The sequence below is a fragment of the Rhinatrema bivittatum genome, chromosome 10 (genome assembly GCF_901001135.1).
Source record: "Rhinatrema bivittatum chromosome 10, aRhiBiv1.1, whole genome shotgun sequence".
Classification (NCBI taxonomy): domain Eukaryota; kingdom Metazoa; phylum Chordata; class Amphibia; order Gymnophiona; family Rhinatrematidae; genus Rhinatrema; species Rhinatrema bivittatum.
The window spans coordinates 111777794-111791775 of record NC_042624.1 but is presented as its reverse complement, the minus strand read 5'-3'; the positions used below and the strand labels follow the sequence as shown (position 1 = coordinate 111791775).

General features: G+C 48.0%; 1 protein-coding gene across 8 annotated transcripts in view; it reads left to right on the top strand.

The window, feature by feature from the left end:
- LOC115100177 overlaps positions 1-13982 on the top strand; it is a 214347-nt gene that overhangs the window by 148695 nt on the left and 51670 nt on the right. The gene's annotated exons all lie outside the window — the stretch shown is intronic.

The following is a 13982-nucleotide window of genomic DNA, read 5'->3' as shown; positions in this document are numbered from 1 at the left end:
CTGGCAAGGAAACCTTTACCTGGGAAGGATCTGGTATGCAGTACCCAGAATCTGCCTTTATCTCCTGAAGAGAAATCTAACCTTTCTTAGCGTCCAGTAAGATGAATCCAAATCAAGTGGGTTATGCACCTCTACAGCAGATGGAGATGGAGCAAGCTGATATCACAGTACATATACCCTTGCAGTGACCTCAGCCCACCATTATTATCTGTCTCCAGCAGATGGTGGACGTGCATCTCCCCACTGGGGATTGCTTCATTTTAAAGAAAAGGAGAATTCAGAAAATAAATTTGCCTCGCCCTCCTGCGGTGATACCACTTGGTCACTCCCACAGTTGAGAATTCCTGAGGTGATTTCTGTGGTCCATCAGATGAGTGTCTTGGTCCATTGGTTGATATCAGTTAGCGTGGACTTAGCTGCTTGTGCAGCTGAAAGGCAGCGGGTACAGGAAGCCGAGTACGGTGGTGACGGCACTTGCCCTCTTCCCCCGCAGCCGGATACTGTCTCTGTACTCAGCCAGGGAGGGCTGAGCTCCAGTAAGTTTAAAAAAAAAAAATTAAACAGAGACTTACAGGGACTTAGAAGGAAGGGCTTCCTTCTCCCCCGGTCTCCATGCTCAGCATGCCGGTACGAAGTTCATCCCGCTCTGTAGGAGGTCGAGAGACACGGGCAGCCTGCCAGGTTGAGCAGCCTCTTTAGACTAGGTCCCACTTCGAGGCTTTTTGCTGTGTACCGCATGGTAGGCTGCAACGGCTTTTCAGCACTTATTTAGGCTTCCCTGTACAGGATTGTCAGTCCGGCATGTACATCTAGTTGCATGCCCAGTGGTGTGCTCCATTTTTGGGTGCACAGTCAGGCCTTGTAGTCTGTGTGCCCACGTTAAGCGCTGTTTCCCTGTGCTCAAGTGGTATTGTATGCTTTCGTTTTTTGTGCTCTTATCTTTTTGGCCGCCTAGGTAAGTGCCTAGGTGTGCGCACTTACCTGTTGGACACAGTTTTTTGAGCACCTAGTTGAGCGCATAATATATATAAAAAAAACAAACAGCTAGACACATGCCACCAGCCGCCAATCAGCGCTTTTTTGGCTATAATGGCACCTGTACCTAAGAAGCCTAAGCATCTTTCTCTTTACACTGCTTGTCATATTTGGGCATCTCAGCCTGGAGTGCCCACTGATTTGTGCCAGCGTTGTTTGGAGGCTCAGGAGGAATTGTCTTCCTCTGATTTCACTAAGCCTGGGTTTGGGTAAAGACGACTGGGGGGGGGGGGTGCCTGTATTTGGTTCTTCCCTAACTGGTTCTTCAGCAGGGGACAGTAGCTCAGTGAGTGCTCCTCCTGGTCTGGATTCGTCTACCTTTTCATGGGTAGAATTTTTCCAGGGGTTGCAATCCTTTCTTAAGGTGCAGTCCTCAGCCCTGTCCATTGCTCCTCGGGCAGAGGTGCCGGTGGGAACCTTGCCTGGACCATCAGTTAAGCGCTGGAGCACCCCTATAGTGGTAGCGGAACCTCTGGATAGGGATTCGGATAACACGGATGATGACACCAAACCTGCATCTCTTGTGGATAGTAAAATTTCCCTCGGATTGATGTACACTTTGAAGTGCCAAAAAGCAGAATATAAAAATCTTAAATAAATAAATATAAAACTATGTTGCAGTTCTTTCATAAAGATGAACTGCCAGCTCTGATTTCCCAGAGTTTGACAATGCTTGGAGTCCCTGGGGCAGATTCAGTGTCTGAGCCAAAGAGAAATCCCATTTTGGTTTCTTTGCATAAAGCCTCTTGTTTTTTCCCCATAATGGAAGCAAATCAAAAATGGATTTATCTTGATTGGGGCGCCCCAGAGGCTAATTTCAAAGTGTTTTCAGCTTTACAGAAGAGCGTTCTTTCACAGGACTTGTCCTTTTGATAGATTTCAATCCTTTCATCCCAGTCAACCCAGAAGAGGTGCAGACTCGGGTGGTGGTCCCACCTAAGCCTCCCAATGAGGTTTTGCCAACCCTCCCCTGGGAACAGGAGATAGGGGGACGCCTCTTTCCCTTTTATTGGAGGTGGGTCAAAATCACATTAGATCAGTGGATCCTGGAGGTGACATAAGAACATGCATACTGGGTCAGACTAAGGGTCCATCAAACCCAGCATCCTGTTTCAAACAGTGGCCAATCCAGGCCATAAGAACCTGGCAAGTACCCAAAAACTAAGTCTATTCCATGTTACTGTTGCTAGTAATAGCAGTGGCTATTTTCTAAGTCAACTTAATTAATAGCAGGTAATGGACTTCTCCTCCAAGAACTTATCCAATCCTTTTTTAAACACAGCTACACTAACTGCACTAACCACATCCTCTGGCAACAAATTCCAGAGTTTAATTGTGCATTGAGTGAAAAAGAACTTTCTCCGATTAGTTTTAAATGTGCCACATGCTAACCATGGAGTGCCCCCTAGTCTTTCTATTATCCGAAAGAGTAAATAACTGATTCACATTAACCCGTTCTAGACCTCTCAAGATTTTTTTTTAAATTTATTGTTTATAAATTTACAAAAATTAGACCTCTCATGATTTTAAACACCTATATCATATCCCCCCCCTCAGCCGTCTCTTCTCCAAGCTGAAAAGTCCTAACCTCTTTATTCTTTCCTCATAGGGGAGCTGTTCCATTCCCTTTATCATTTTGGTCACCCTTCTCTGTACCTTCTCCATCGCAACTATATCCTTTTTGAGATGTGGCAACCAGAATTGTACACTGTACTCAAGGTGCGGCTCACCATGGAACAATACAAAGGCATTATGACATTTTCCGTTTTATACACCATTCCCTTTCTAATAATTCCCAACATTCTGTTTGCTTTTTTGACTGCCGCAGCACACTGAACCGATGATTTCAATGTGTTATCCACTAAATTGTCTAGATCTCTTTCTTGGGTGGTAGCTCTTAATATGGAACCCAACATTGTGTAACTATAGCATGGGTTATTTTTCCCTATATGCATCAGCTTGCACTTATCCACATTAAATTTCATCTGCCATTTGGAGAAGGATATGCGATGGAGTTTCACAGTATTCCTCGGGAAGTGTTCATGGAGTCTCCCTGACACTCCCCGTAGAAGAAACGGACAGTGGAGGGTACATTGGCAAGGCTCCTCAATCTGAAGACTGTGGTCCCTGTGCCCATGTCTCAAGAAAATACAGGGTGATATTCCATTAATTTTGTTATGCCAAAGAAGGAGGGCTCTTTTTGTAAGCATCCTGGACCTCAATGGCATCCACCGTCATCTGCGAGTGAAGCATTTTTGAATGGAGACCTAGCGCTCGGTGTTCATGGCCATGCAGTCGGAATTTCTGGCCTCTCTGGATCTGTCCGAGGTGAATCTTCACATTCCCATCCAGCTAGAACATCAACTCTTCCTGCGGTTTGCCGTTCTGGGACACCACTTTTAGTTTTAGGCTGTGCCCTTTGGTCTGGCCACCACTCCCCAAACCTTCTCCAAGGTAATGGTGATGGTTGTGGCAGAGTTAAGGAAGGATGGAATCTTGATACACCTGTATTTGGATGGATGGTTCATTCATGCCAAGTCGCTGGAAGAGAGCTGCCTGGTGACTCGCAAGGTGATTTCTCTGTTGTGGGAGCTTGGCTGAGTGGTGAACCTAGCCAAGGGTAGTCTTCAGCCTACTCAGTCACTGGAATACCTGGGGAGTCAGTTCAACATGAAGCAGGGCAAGAGGTTCCTGCCAAAAGCTCGAATTCAGAAGTTCCTAACTCAATCTGTTGTTGAACACTCAGTGTGTGTTGCATTCGTGGCTGCTCTTCGGCCTTGCTCCACCCTCTCTACCTCTGTGGCGACTCCCTCCGGGCCTGATGGACGGCTTGCTGCCGTGGGGTCTCCATGCCGCTTCTCTCCGGCGTACCCAGACTGGCTCGACCCTGCAGATCCGCCGTGTTCCTGATGATGTAGGGCGCGCACGTGCTTGCTCCGAAGTATGTACCAGCAAGGGCGCGAACCTCAGGGGCGTCCCCCTGTATTGATGTCATCCGCTTCCAACATAAAAGGTCTTCACTTTCGCTTACGATTTGAGTTAGCAAGGACAGACGGTCGGGATTCGTTCCAAGCTACTCTGCCTCCTTGGACTTACCAGAGGTACCTGCTCCTTGCAGGCCTCGCTCTCTTTTCTCTATTTCAGATTGCAGATAGGAACCGGTACTCGCTCCTCAGGGGCCCATGTTCCTGAATACTTTGAAGATTCTCTACTGCCTGGAAGCTATCGCAGATTCAGACATTCATGAGTTACCACCGCTCTCTCAGAGCTTTCCCTGGAACCAGGTACTCGCTCCTCGAGGGCCTAACTCTTTCCAGCTTCTGAGCCTCCTTGGGAACCTATGTGAGATTGTCATCTATTACAGGCTATGAATACAGCATACCCTGTCTACTCACTATCTATAGTCTTTTACAGTTCAGCAACCCTGGGATCGTAGTTCCAGTATCTGAGGGACTTCAACCCTGCCGGGCATATCAGCTCACTACTGCCACCTCTGTTGGTTCTACTAACCTGTCTAATAAAAAGAACTATCTGTGTCTGTCTCCATACCAAGCCTAGCCGGTGGTCCCTCTCAGGATATCCTCCTGGGGGCGCTGTCATCTGCCATCGGCCCAAGAATTCACCTGTTTACATTCCTTTCCAGCTGAGTACCCTCTCTAGCACTCCACTGGTACAGATTGCCAACTCAGCAGTGTACATCATAACAAGATTGCTAGTTCCGCCTACGGAGCATATCAGATTGCTAAACTCCTCCTTCCATGGGAGTCAGTTCCTAACAGATTGCAACTCCGCACAGTGACTCATAACAGATTTCTAAACTCCTCCCTCTACAGGAGTATCCAGCGGCAGATTACAATAGATTGCTAACTCCTCCCCTCTGGAGGAGCATTACCTACATATTGCCAACTCCCATCTGTTTGCTCCTCCCATCAGCATAGCAGATTCTAACAGTGTGGTCTTACCTGCAGGTACTTGGCTTAATAGCGGCGACCCTGGAACTGGTACCTTGATAGGCGAATCTGCTTCGGCTGCAGTGACCTTGCTCTTATGGCTCTTGAGAGCTTGAGGCCTTCTGATCCAGGACCCCGAGGTCATGGAGGATCCAGCTCCATTCTCTCTTACTATCTGGCCATTGAGCAGAGATGACTCCATAAGGAGGGATATTCTCCCGCTGTGATTTCTGTGCTACTGAAGTCCCGAAAATGATCTACATCCTTGGCTTATAATTATATCATGAAAGATCAGAGTTCCCATGGTGAGCCACAGTTTCTACCAGCTGACCCTGGACTTTAAATTCCAACATTTAGTGGAGCTGTCTTTGAAGCTAGCCCATTATCTTTATGAACCAATTTTTTGGGTTTTTGTTTTTTTTTTACTTTTTATTAGGTAGTATCAAATGAGAGCTTGTCAATGTCAGCACACGAGTTGCTGTGCCAGTCTTTATTTAAAAAAATATTTTGGGTGATGTATGCAGCTTTTGCCCAATGTTGTAATCTAATATTTTGAAGCTTGCCAGTCCAGCAACATATGTTATCATTGGAATATGTTTTGTGAATTGTGCCTATGTGTACCTGAGGTAATTGAATGATTGAGCACCTTGGTATGGATGTCTAATTTACTTGTGCATCTTGTCTGGGCTACACACTTTGGAAGGGCTGGGGGAGCCTGTCTCGCTGGGCCCATGATAATATGGGCGCCAGCCGGGCTCCTCCGGTCAGATGCTGGAGGTGGGGGAGGGGCGGGGTGGGGAGTGAGGGAGAGAGCCAGGACGCATGTCCTTGCTCTCCTCCCCCCCCCTCCTCCCCTGTTATGATGTGCCTGTGATACAGAGGGGCTGGCTAAGCTGACCTGAGGGCTGTGGTTGGTTGGCCTCGCTGTGTCACTGGGTTTTTTGAATGGAATATAAAAGGGGGCGGAGCCGTTGGGACCGCTCCTTTTTTGATGCGAGCAGCCGGCCTGATCCCCTCCCTCCCTCCCCTGTTTTTTAAGTGTTATGGGGCTGGTTTGTCGCAGCTTGGGGGGGGGGGGTTTATGCGGAGCGACCAGAGCCAGGACTCAGTTGGGGTGGGGTTCAAAGCAAGGAACCCGCTAGGTGGTGGGCTTTCTTGTCTCTGGCTTCAGCTGCGTGTGACTGGGTTCAGTCTCATGCTGAGGACCCCTTGCTGGGGGCTGTGGTGGGGGGTCCCGATTAGCGGTGGGATGCTGCTGGTTTGTGCAGATTTGGTGGCCTGCAGAGGGGTCATTGTGCTGAGATGCGGTAGATGACCCCGGGATGGGAATTTGGAGTGTTAAGTTGGCTCTGGTGGTTATTGTATCAATAAAGCTGCGGCCTTGTTTGAATTCCAAACGGTTGTTTGTGTGTTATTATATCATAAGACTGTAAGGAGCTGAGGGGAGGGGACCATCAGTGCTGGCTGCCCATATTAGTATACATTGGTGTCAGTTAAGAAACAATTGTATCACTTTTCAAATAGCAACACTGTTCTCTTTCATTCTGCAAACAGCAACATTGTATTTACCCAGGTTCACAGTCTTTACCAACACATTCTACTTAATGGATAGAGCTGGTACTATTATTGATCTACTTATTTAAGTGTTTTTCAGTGAATGTCAAAAATCTTCTTGACAAGTTAAAGTTTACTCATGATTCACTATTTCTTGTCTGTATAAGCTTTGTGAAATGCATGATTGCATATTAAAGAATTTTGGTATGTACCATTTGGAGCCTGTTTTTAATTAAGTTAGTAACTAATAAAGTTTTTTCAATAATTTTTTATACTTCTATCATTAGTGCTCTTCTACCATCAGTTGGGGTTTGTTTTGGTATATGTGTGTGTGTGTGTATATGTATATATATATATATATGTATATATGTATATATATATACATATATATATATATGTATATATATATATATATATATATATATATATATACACACACCCTAGAGGAGAGAAGGGATGGGGGATATAATACAGCATTCAAATACTTGAAGGGTATAAATGATGCATGAAAATCAATGCTTTTCCAATGGAAGGAAAGCTGTAAAACTAGGGGTCATAATATGAAGTTCCAAGGGATTAGACTCAGGAACAACATCAGGAAATATTTCTGCACAGAAAGGGTGGTGGATGCATGGAATGCCCTCCCTGTAGAGGTAGTTAAGAAGAGAACTATAATGGAATTCAAAAGAGTTTGGGATAAACACAGATCCCTAATGGCTAAAAAATGGAAATGAAGATAAGGGGTAACCTGCACAGAGTGGCAGTTACTGCTTTTTAACAGAAAGCATGGGGTAGCTTGAATGGAGCAGCAGTTACTACACTAAACAGAATAAATAAATTAAAATAATAAATAAAGCTTGCTGGGCAGACTAGATGGACCACTTAGGTCTTTTTCTGCCGTCATTCACTATGTTACTATGATTTAGAGGCAGTTATGGAAGTGGCTGACTTGGATGTAGTGGCTGTCATGGAGATGTAGTACACGAAAAACCATTTATTTATTTATTTATGAGCTTTTATATACCGGCATTCGTAGGACACATCATGTCGGTTTACAAGTAACTTAGAAGAAGGAGATTACAATGAACGATGATAGGGGGCTGGCTATAAGGGGGGGGGGGGGAAAAGGCGAGTAACCTGGCTGAGAGAGGGGGAGGAACAAGAGAAAGAGGGTAAACAAGTCAATAACTAAAATAAAAAATCAAAACACAACACATGTAAAGTGCAAGTTCTAACATGGGTTACCATGACTGGCATATAGTTATATATCTGGGCCTTTATGGTTGGGGGTTCACCAAGCTCCACCCCAGTTCTGTGCTAGGTCCCACTTCCAATTTCTTACTTTACAGTTAGTCATTCTTTCTTATGTACATTCTTTGCATAAATCATAAAGTATAATTCATTCCGAGACCAAGCAAAAAAATGCTTGATGCTAGAAAACTGCTGGGGTCTTTTTTTCTGCCTATGGGCAGGAATGGCCTGCTCCTGAGAAAAACTAGAAGTGTCAGCATTAAGCGACTATTCCCTGTACGTAACAGGATCAGTCCAGACTGCTGGGTTGTGTCTCCGTTCCAGCAGAGGCAGTCAGAAAAAAAACAAAACTGAAAAGGCACCCCTCTTAACCTGGTGTGCCACCTGCGATCCCAGTATTTTCTCTGATTCTCAGCAGAAGGGTTGACAGAATCTGCGGTCCTGATTTTTCAATTTTTTAAATTTAGTTACATCTTTTTTTTACAGAGTTCTAAGGCTCTGGATGATTTAGTTAGCACCTTTGGCTACAGCAAGTTGGTTGAATAAAAAAAAAAACAACTTGGTGCGGTTTTATTTTCCCAGGCTTCTCACTTCAGCAGCGGTAGAGGTAAGGCAGGGGCTGGCAGCTCTAAAAGCCTTGTTCCTGGTGGGCCGTCTATCTCTGGAGGGGGACTAACCTGTGGGCCGGTCCCTCCCCTCGGCGCCCCGAGACGAGTTTCCTCGGGTGCTGCAGCGTTCCCAGAGCTCCGGAAGGCCGCGAGTCGGCAGGGTATTTTATTTATTTATTTATTTATTTATTTATTTAACAACTTTTATATACCGACGAACGTTGGGAACATCTCGTCGGTTTACATAGAACAGAACTTAGCAACAGGCTTTACAATTATTGCATAATTAAATAAGGAACATTCAGCACATACAAATAACAGATTAGATTATATAAGTAAAATTATCAAAGTGGGAAACGTGAAAGAGGTTATCTAAACGGGGGGGTGGGGGGGGGGAGATTTTAATTTCTTTTTTCTTTCTTACCACGCTGTTTGGAAACCCCCCTGGGATGCCACGAGGGCTATCGTGCTCAGCATGTGGGGAGGCGGGGTTGCGCCTCTCGCGGGACAGGGTTTGCGCCCGCTGCCTCCCCGGAGGGGGAGGGCTCATCTGGGGTGATTTTGGGCCCATTTTGCCTCGAGGCGAGGAACCGCGAACAGATTTCTCCTCCCAGTCTGAGTCCCGTTCGACTGCGTGATCCGGGGCCCGCCCCCTAGGGGAGCCCGCTCCTCCTCCTCCTCCTCCCCCTCACCTATCGGATCCCTTAAAGGGCCAGTCAGTTTTTTCTTCAAAATTTATTTTACTTATGCATAGGGCTTTTTTGGAGGCGGAAGCTCATCAGCAGGATGAGCAGCCCCCTCCCGCGAAGATTGAGCGGCGGGACACGTCTCTGGATGCACTTTCGGACCCTGGGGGGACTCCAGATCCTGCTCCCTTGGGATCTTTTCTGGATCCTCTCCTCCAAAACCTAGATGGGGGTATTGATGAGTTCACTCCAGTAGAGGGGGACGACCCCCGGGTTTCTCGGCTGTTTCGCCGGGAGGAGTTGGATCTCTTGATCCCCTATGTCCTGGAGGAACTGGAAGTGGAAGCACCAGTCCCCTGTTCAGAGCCAGTTAAGGGGAAACCAGTACTCTCGTGGCTATGTGCCCTGCCCCAAACATTTCTTTTCCACCCAATGCTTAAGCAGTTGGTCACTCGGGAGTGGGAATCTCCGGACGCGACCCTACAGGTGGGACGGGCAATGGACAAACTCTACCCTTTACCCGAGGAAGCCTTGGATATCCTCAGGATTCCCAAGGTGGATGTGTCGGTTACTGCGGTGACCAAGCGGACCACCATTCCTGTTACGGGAGCGAAGGCTCTTAAGGACTTACAAGTTAGGTGGCTAGAAGTCCTCCTCAAGCGCATTTTTGAGGTGTCAGCGCTCTGTGTTAGAGCGGCGGTCTGCAGTAGCCTCATGCAGCGAGCGACCCTCGGGTGGGTCCACAAATGCTCACATCACAGGTGTTGCCGCCAGAGGAAGCAGATCAGGCGAATAGGATGGAGTCCGCGGTAGCTTACACAGTGGATGCATTATATGATCTGTTGCGGACATCTTCATGCAACAGGGCCACTGCAGTTTCGGCTAGACAGCTTCTCTGGCTCCGGAACTGGTCCGCGGACGTTTCTTCCAAAACTCAGTTGGGCAATCTTCCTTTTAAGGGAAAATTGTTGTTTTGGGAGGAACTTGACACCCTTATTAAGTCTCTTGGGGAGAATAAGGTGTATAAATTGCCAGAAGACAAGCCTAAGTCTTCCAGGCCCTTTGGGGCAGCGTGTTACCATTTCCGAGGACAGCACAGATTTCGGCAGTCGCAGCTGCCCGCTTTTCCTGCCCAACAACAGACTCAGAGGGCTCAGTCTTGGCCTACTTCCTTTCGTGGTCGGAGGCCATTTCGGGAGGGAGGCTCTCAAGGGGCCACCGGAGGTAAGCAGTTCCAATGAAGGTGTTCCGACCCTCTCCCCAGTTCCAGTGGTGGAAGGTCGTCTCTGCCTGTTTCTCGAGGAGTGGTTCAGGATCACGTCGGACCAGTGGGTCCTCAGTATCATCGCCCACTGTTGCGAGTTGGATATTGCCCGCCCGTTCAGGGATCTTTTTCTGATTTCTCCCACCGGCTCTCTGGCCAAGCAAGAGGTAGTCGGGCAAACCCTGAGTCGCTTGAAATCCCTGGGGGCTATTGTTCTGGTCCCTCCAGAGGAGCGCAGGGCCGGCAGGTACTCCATCTATTTCGTAGTCCCGAAGAAGGAGGGGTCCTTCCGGCCAATATTGGATCTCAAGGCAATCAACCGAGCACGTCGGGTTCCCCGATTTTGCATGGAGACTCTACGGTCGGTCATTGCGGCCGTCCACTTAGGAGAATATTTGGCCTCTTTGGACCTGACCGAGGCGTATCTTCACATCGGGATACATGAGCGCCATCAGCGGTTTCTCCGGTTCATGGTCCTGGGGGAGCATTATCAGCTCCAAGCTCTTCCGTTCGGCTTAGCGACAGCGCCTCGGGTCTTCACCAAGGTAATGGTAGTCGTAGTAGCAGCAGCCCTCTGGCGGGCGGGGATCTTGGTTCACCCATACCTGGACGATTGGCTCATCTGGGCCAAATCAGAGAGCCTCTGTCAGGAAGCAGTGAGCAAGGTTTTACTCCAGCTCCAGTCCCTTGGTTGGGTGGTCAACTTTGCCAAGAGCCAGTTGGTCAACGTCCTGGGAGCATGCGTCAATACCTCGGTAGGCAAGGTCTTCCTCACTCGGGAGAGGAGGCTCAAGTTAGTGGCACAGATCCATTGGCTTATGTCCTTACCCCTGCCCATAGTATGGGATTATTTGCAGGTACTTGGTTCCATGGCGTCTACTCTGGAGGTGCTTCCCTGGGCATGAGGAGCATATGAGACCATTACAACACGCATTGCTTTCTCGGTAGGATCCGAAATCGGAGGAGTTTTGCCTGCCTTTGCCACTGATGGAACCAGCCAAATCCAGTTTCGATTGGTGGTTGATTCCGGCCCACTTGTTACAGGGGATGGACCTGGAGGAGCCGCAGTGGGTAATAGTCACGACGGATGCCAGGCTCACGGGTTGGGGAGCAGTTTGCCAGTCACAATCCGCTCAGGGTCGTTGGACAAGTTATCAGGCAATGTGGTCAATCAATCGATTGGAAACCAGGGCGGTACGCCTGGCGTTATGTGTTTTTCTCCCTCTGGTAGCCCAGTGTGCTGTGCAAGCCTTGTCAGACAATGCAATGACGGTAGCCTACATCAACCGCCAAGGGGGAACCAGGAGCCGGTTGGTGGCCTGGGAGGCCAAAAGGCTCTTGACGTGGGCAGAGCAACATCTAGTCCGGTTGGCAGCCTCGCACATAGCCGGGGTGGACAACGTGCAGGCAGACTTTCTGAGCCGCCAGCATCTAGATCCTGGCGAGTGGGAATTGTCCGACATAGCTTTCTGGCTGATCACTCGTCGTTGGGGGGTTCCACACCTCGACCTGATGGCAACTCGGACAAATGCAAAAGCGCCCCGGTTTTTCAGTTTGTCTGAGAGACCACAGGTAGGAAGGAGTAGATGCTCTTGTTCTTCCGTGGCCTTGCAGCGTACTACTGTATGTGTTTCCGCCTTGGCCACTAGTGGGCAAGATCGTGCATTGGATAGAGAACCACATGGGGTCTGTCATTCTGGTAGCCCCAGAGTAGCCCCAAAGGCTGTGCTTTGCGGATCTGATATCGTTGGCGCTCGACTGTCCTGTGCATCTCACCCACCTTCCGAATCTTCTTCGACAAGGTCCAGTATTTTTAGATCAAGCTGATCGCTTTTGTCTAGCGGCCTGGCTTATGAGAGGAGGCAATTGAGGAAGAGGGGATATTCCGATTCGGTTATTTCTGCCCTCTTGCAAGCATGGAAATTGTCCACGTCGTTGGCCTATATTTGTGTTTGGAGAGTTTTCGACTCTTGGTGCCAAGGTTTGAATGTACCTCCGCGTCTGGCTTCGGTGGCACATATCCTATCCTTCCTGCAGGAGAGACTGAAGAAAGGTCTAACTTGCAGTTCTCTCCGGGTGCAAGTCGCGGCACTGGGTTGCCTGCGGGGCAAGATTGATGGCTTTTCGCTGGCAGCTCATCCAGATGTGTCCCGTTTTTTGAAGGGGGCCAAGCATTTGCGCCTGCCAGTACGACAAATTTGTCCTGCCTGGGGCTTGAATTTAGTTCTTAAGGGCTTATGTGGTCTTCCTTTTGAGCCCCTCCGGCGGGCTACGTTGAAGGATATGACACTCAAGACTGGTTGTTTTTTTTTTTGTAGCCATTACCTCCACATGGCGAATTTCAGAGCTTCAAGCTTTGTCGTGTCGGGATACGTATCTTCGTATTTCGGATTCCGGAGTTTCGCTGCAGATCGTTCCCTCCTTTTTGCCCAAGGTGGTATTGGCTTTTCATGTCAATCAGACGGTAGAGTTACCGGCCTTCCCGAATTTGGATCCGACTTCCGACGGATAAGGATCTGCATAAGTTGGATGTGTGCCGGGTTCTCCTTCGCTATTTAGAGGTGACCAATGCTTTTCGATTATTGGATCATTTGTTTGTCTTATTGACTTGTCCTAGATGGGGACACAAGGCATCCAAAGCTACGGTTTCTAGGTGGTTGAAGGAGGCCATTTCCTCCACTTATCTTTGCGCTGGACGTGCCATACCAGAAGACTTGAAAGCGCACTCTACCAGGTCTCAAGCGGCCTCTTGGGCGGAGAGCCAGTCGGTCTCGCCGCAGGAGATTTGTAGAGCAGCCACTTGGAAATCCTTGCATACTTTTGCAAAACATTATCGGGTGGACGTCCGGGATCCGGAGGTCGACTGTTTTGGCAGCAGTGTTCTTCGTGCAGGACTCTTCAGATCCCACCCCAATTAGGGCAGCTTTGGTACATCCCAGCGGTCTGGACTGATCCTGGTACGTACAGGGAAAGGAAAATTGGTTCTTACCTGCTAATTTTCGTTCCTGTAGTACCAAGGATCAATCCAGACGCCTGCCCTTGGGTTTTTTTTTGAGAGTCCGTTTTTTCTGTATTTTTCTTCCTTCTTCTTACCTCGGCAGAGTTCTTTACAGGCATGGGAAGGAATCTTCTTGATTGATATGTTATGCGGCGGTACGGTTTGTTTCTTTTACCGCGCTTATTGTTGTAGCCACTGGTTATTATGTTTGGGGATTTGTTCTCCTTTATTGGTTATTCTGCTTTGATATTGTATATACTGAGGGATCGCAGGTGGCACACCAGGTTAAGAGGGGTGCCTTTTCAGTTTTTTTTTTCTCTGACTCCCTCTGCTGGAAGGGAGACACAACCCAGCAGTCTGGACTGATCCTTGGTACTACAGGAACGAAAATTAGCAGGTAAGAACCAATTTTCCTTTCTGTACTATGTATGGAGAGAAAAAAGTTCATGGAGTACCAAGAGATGTAATCAGACCAAGAAAATATGGCCTAAAAATATAGAAATAGTTCTAATTGTTTGGGCATCATTTACCTGATTTAAAAAATCATCCAACCTCACCTCTGTATGTCACGAAAGCATTTGCCTCCCAGGGAAATGGAAGATAGGTAAATGGTGAGGGATTGTGTGTGGTAAACTC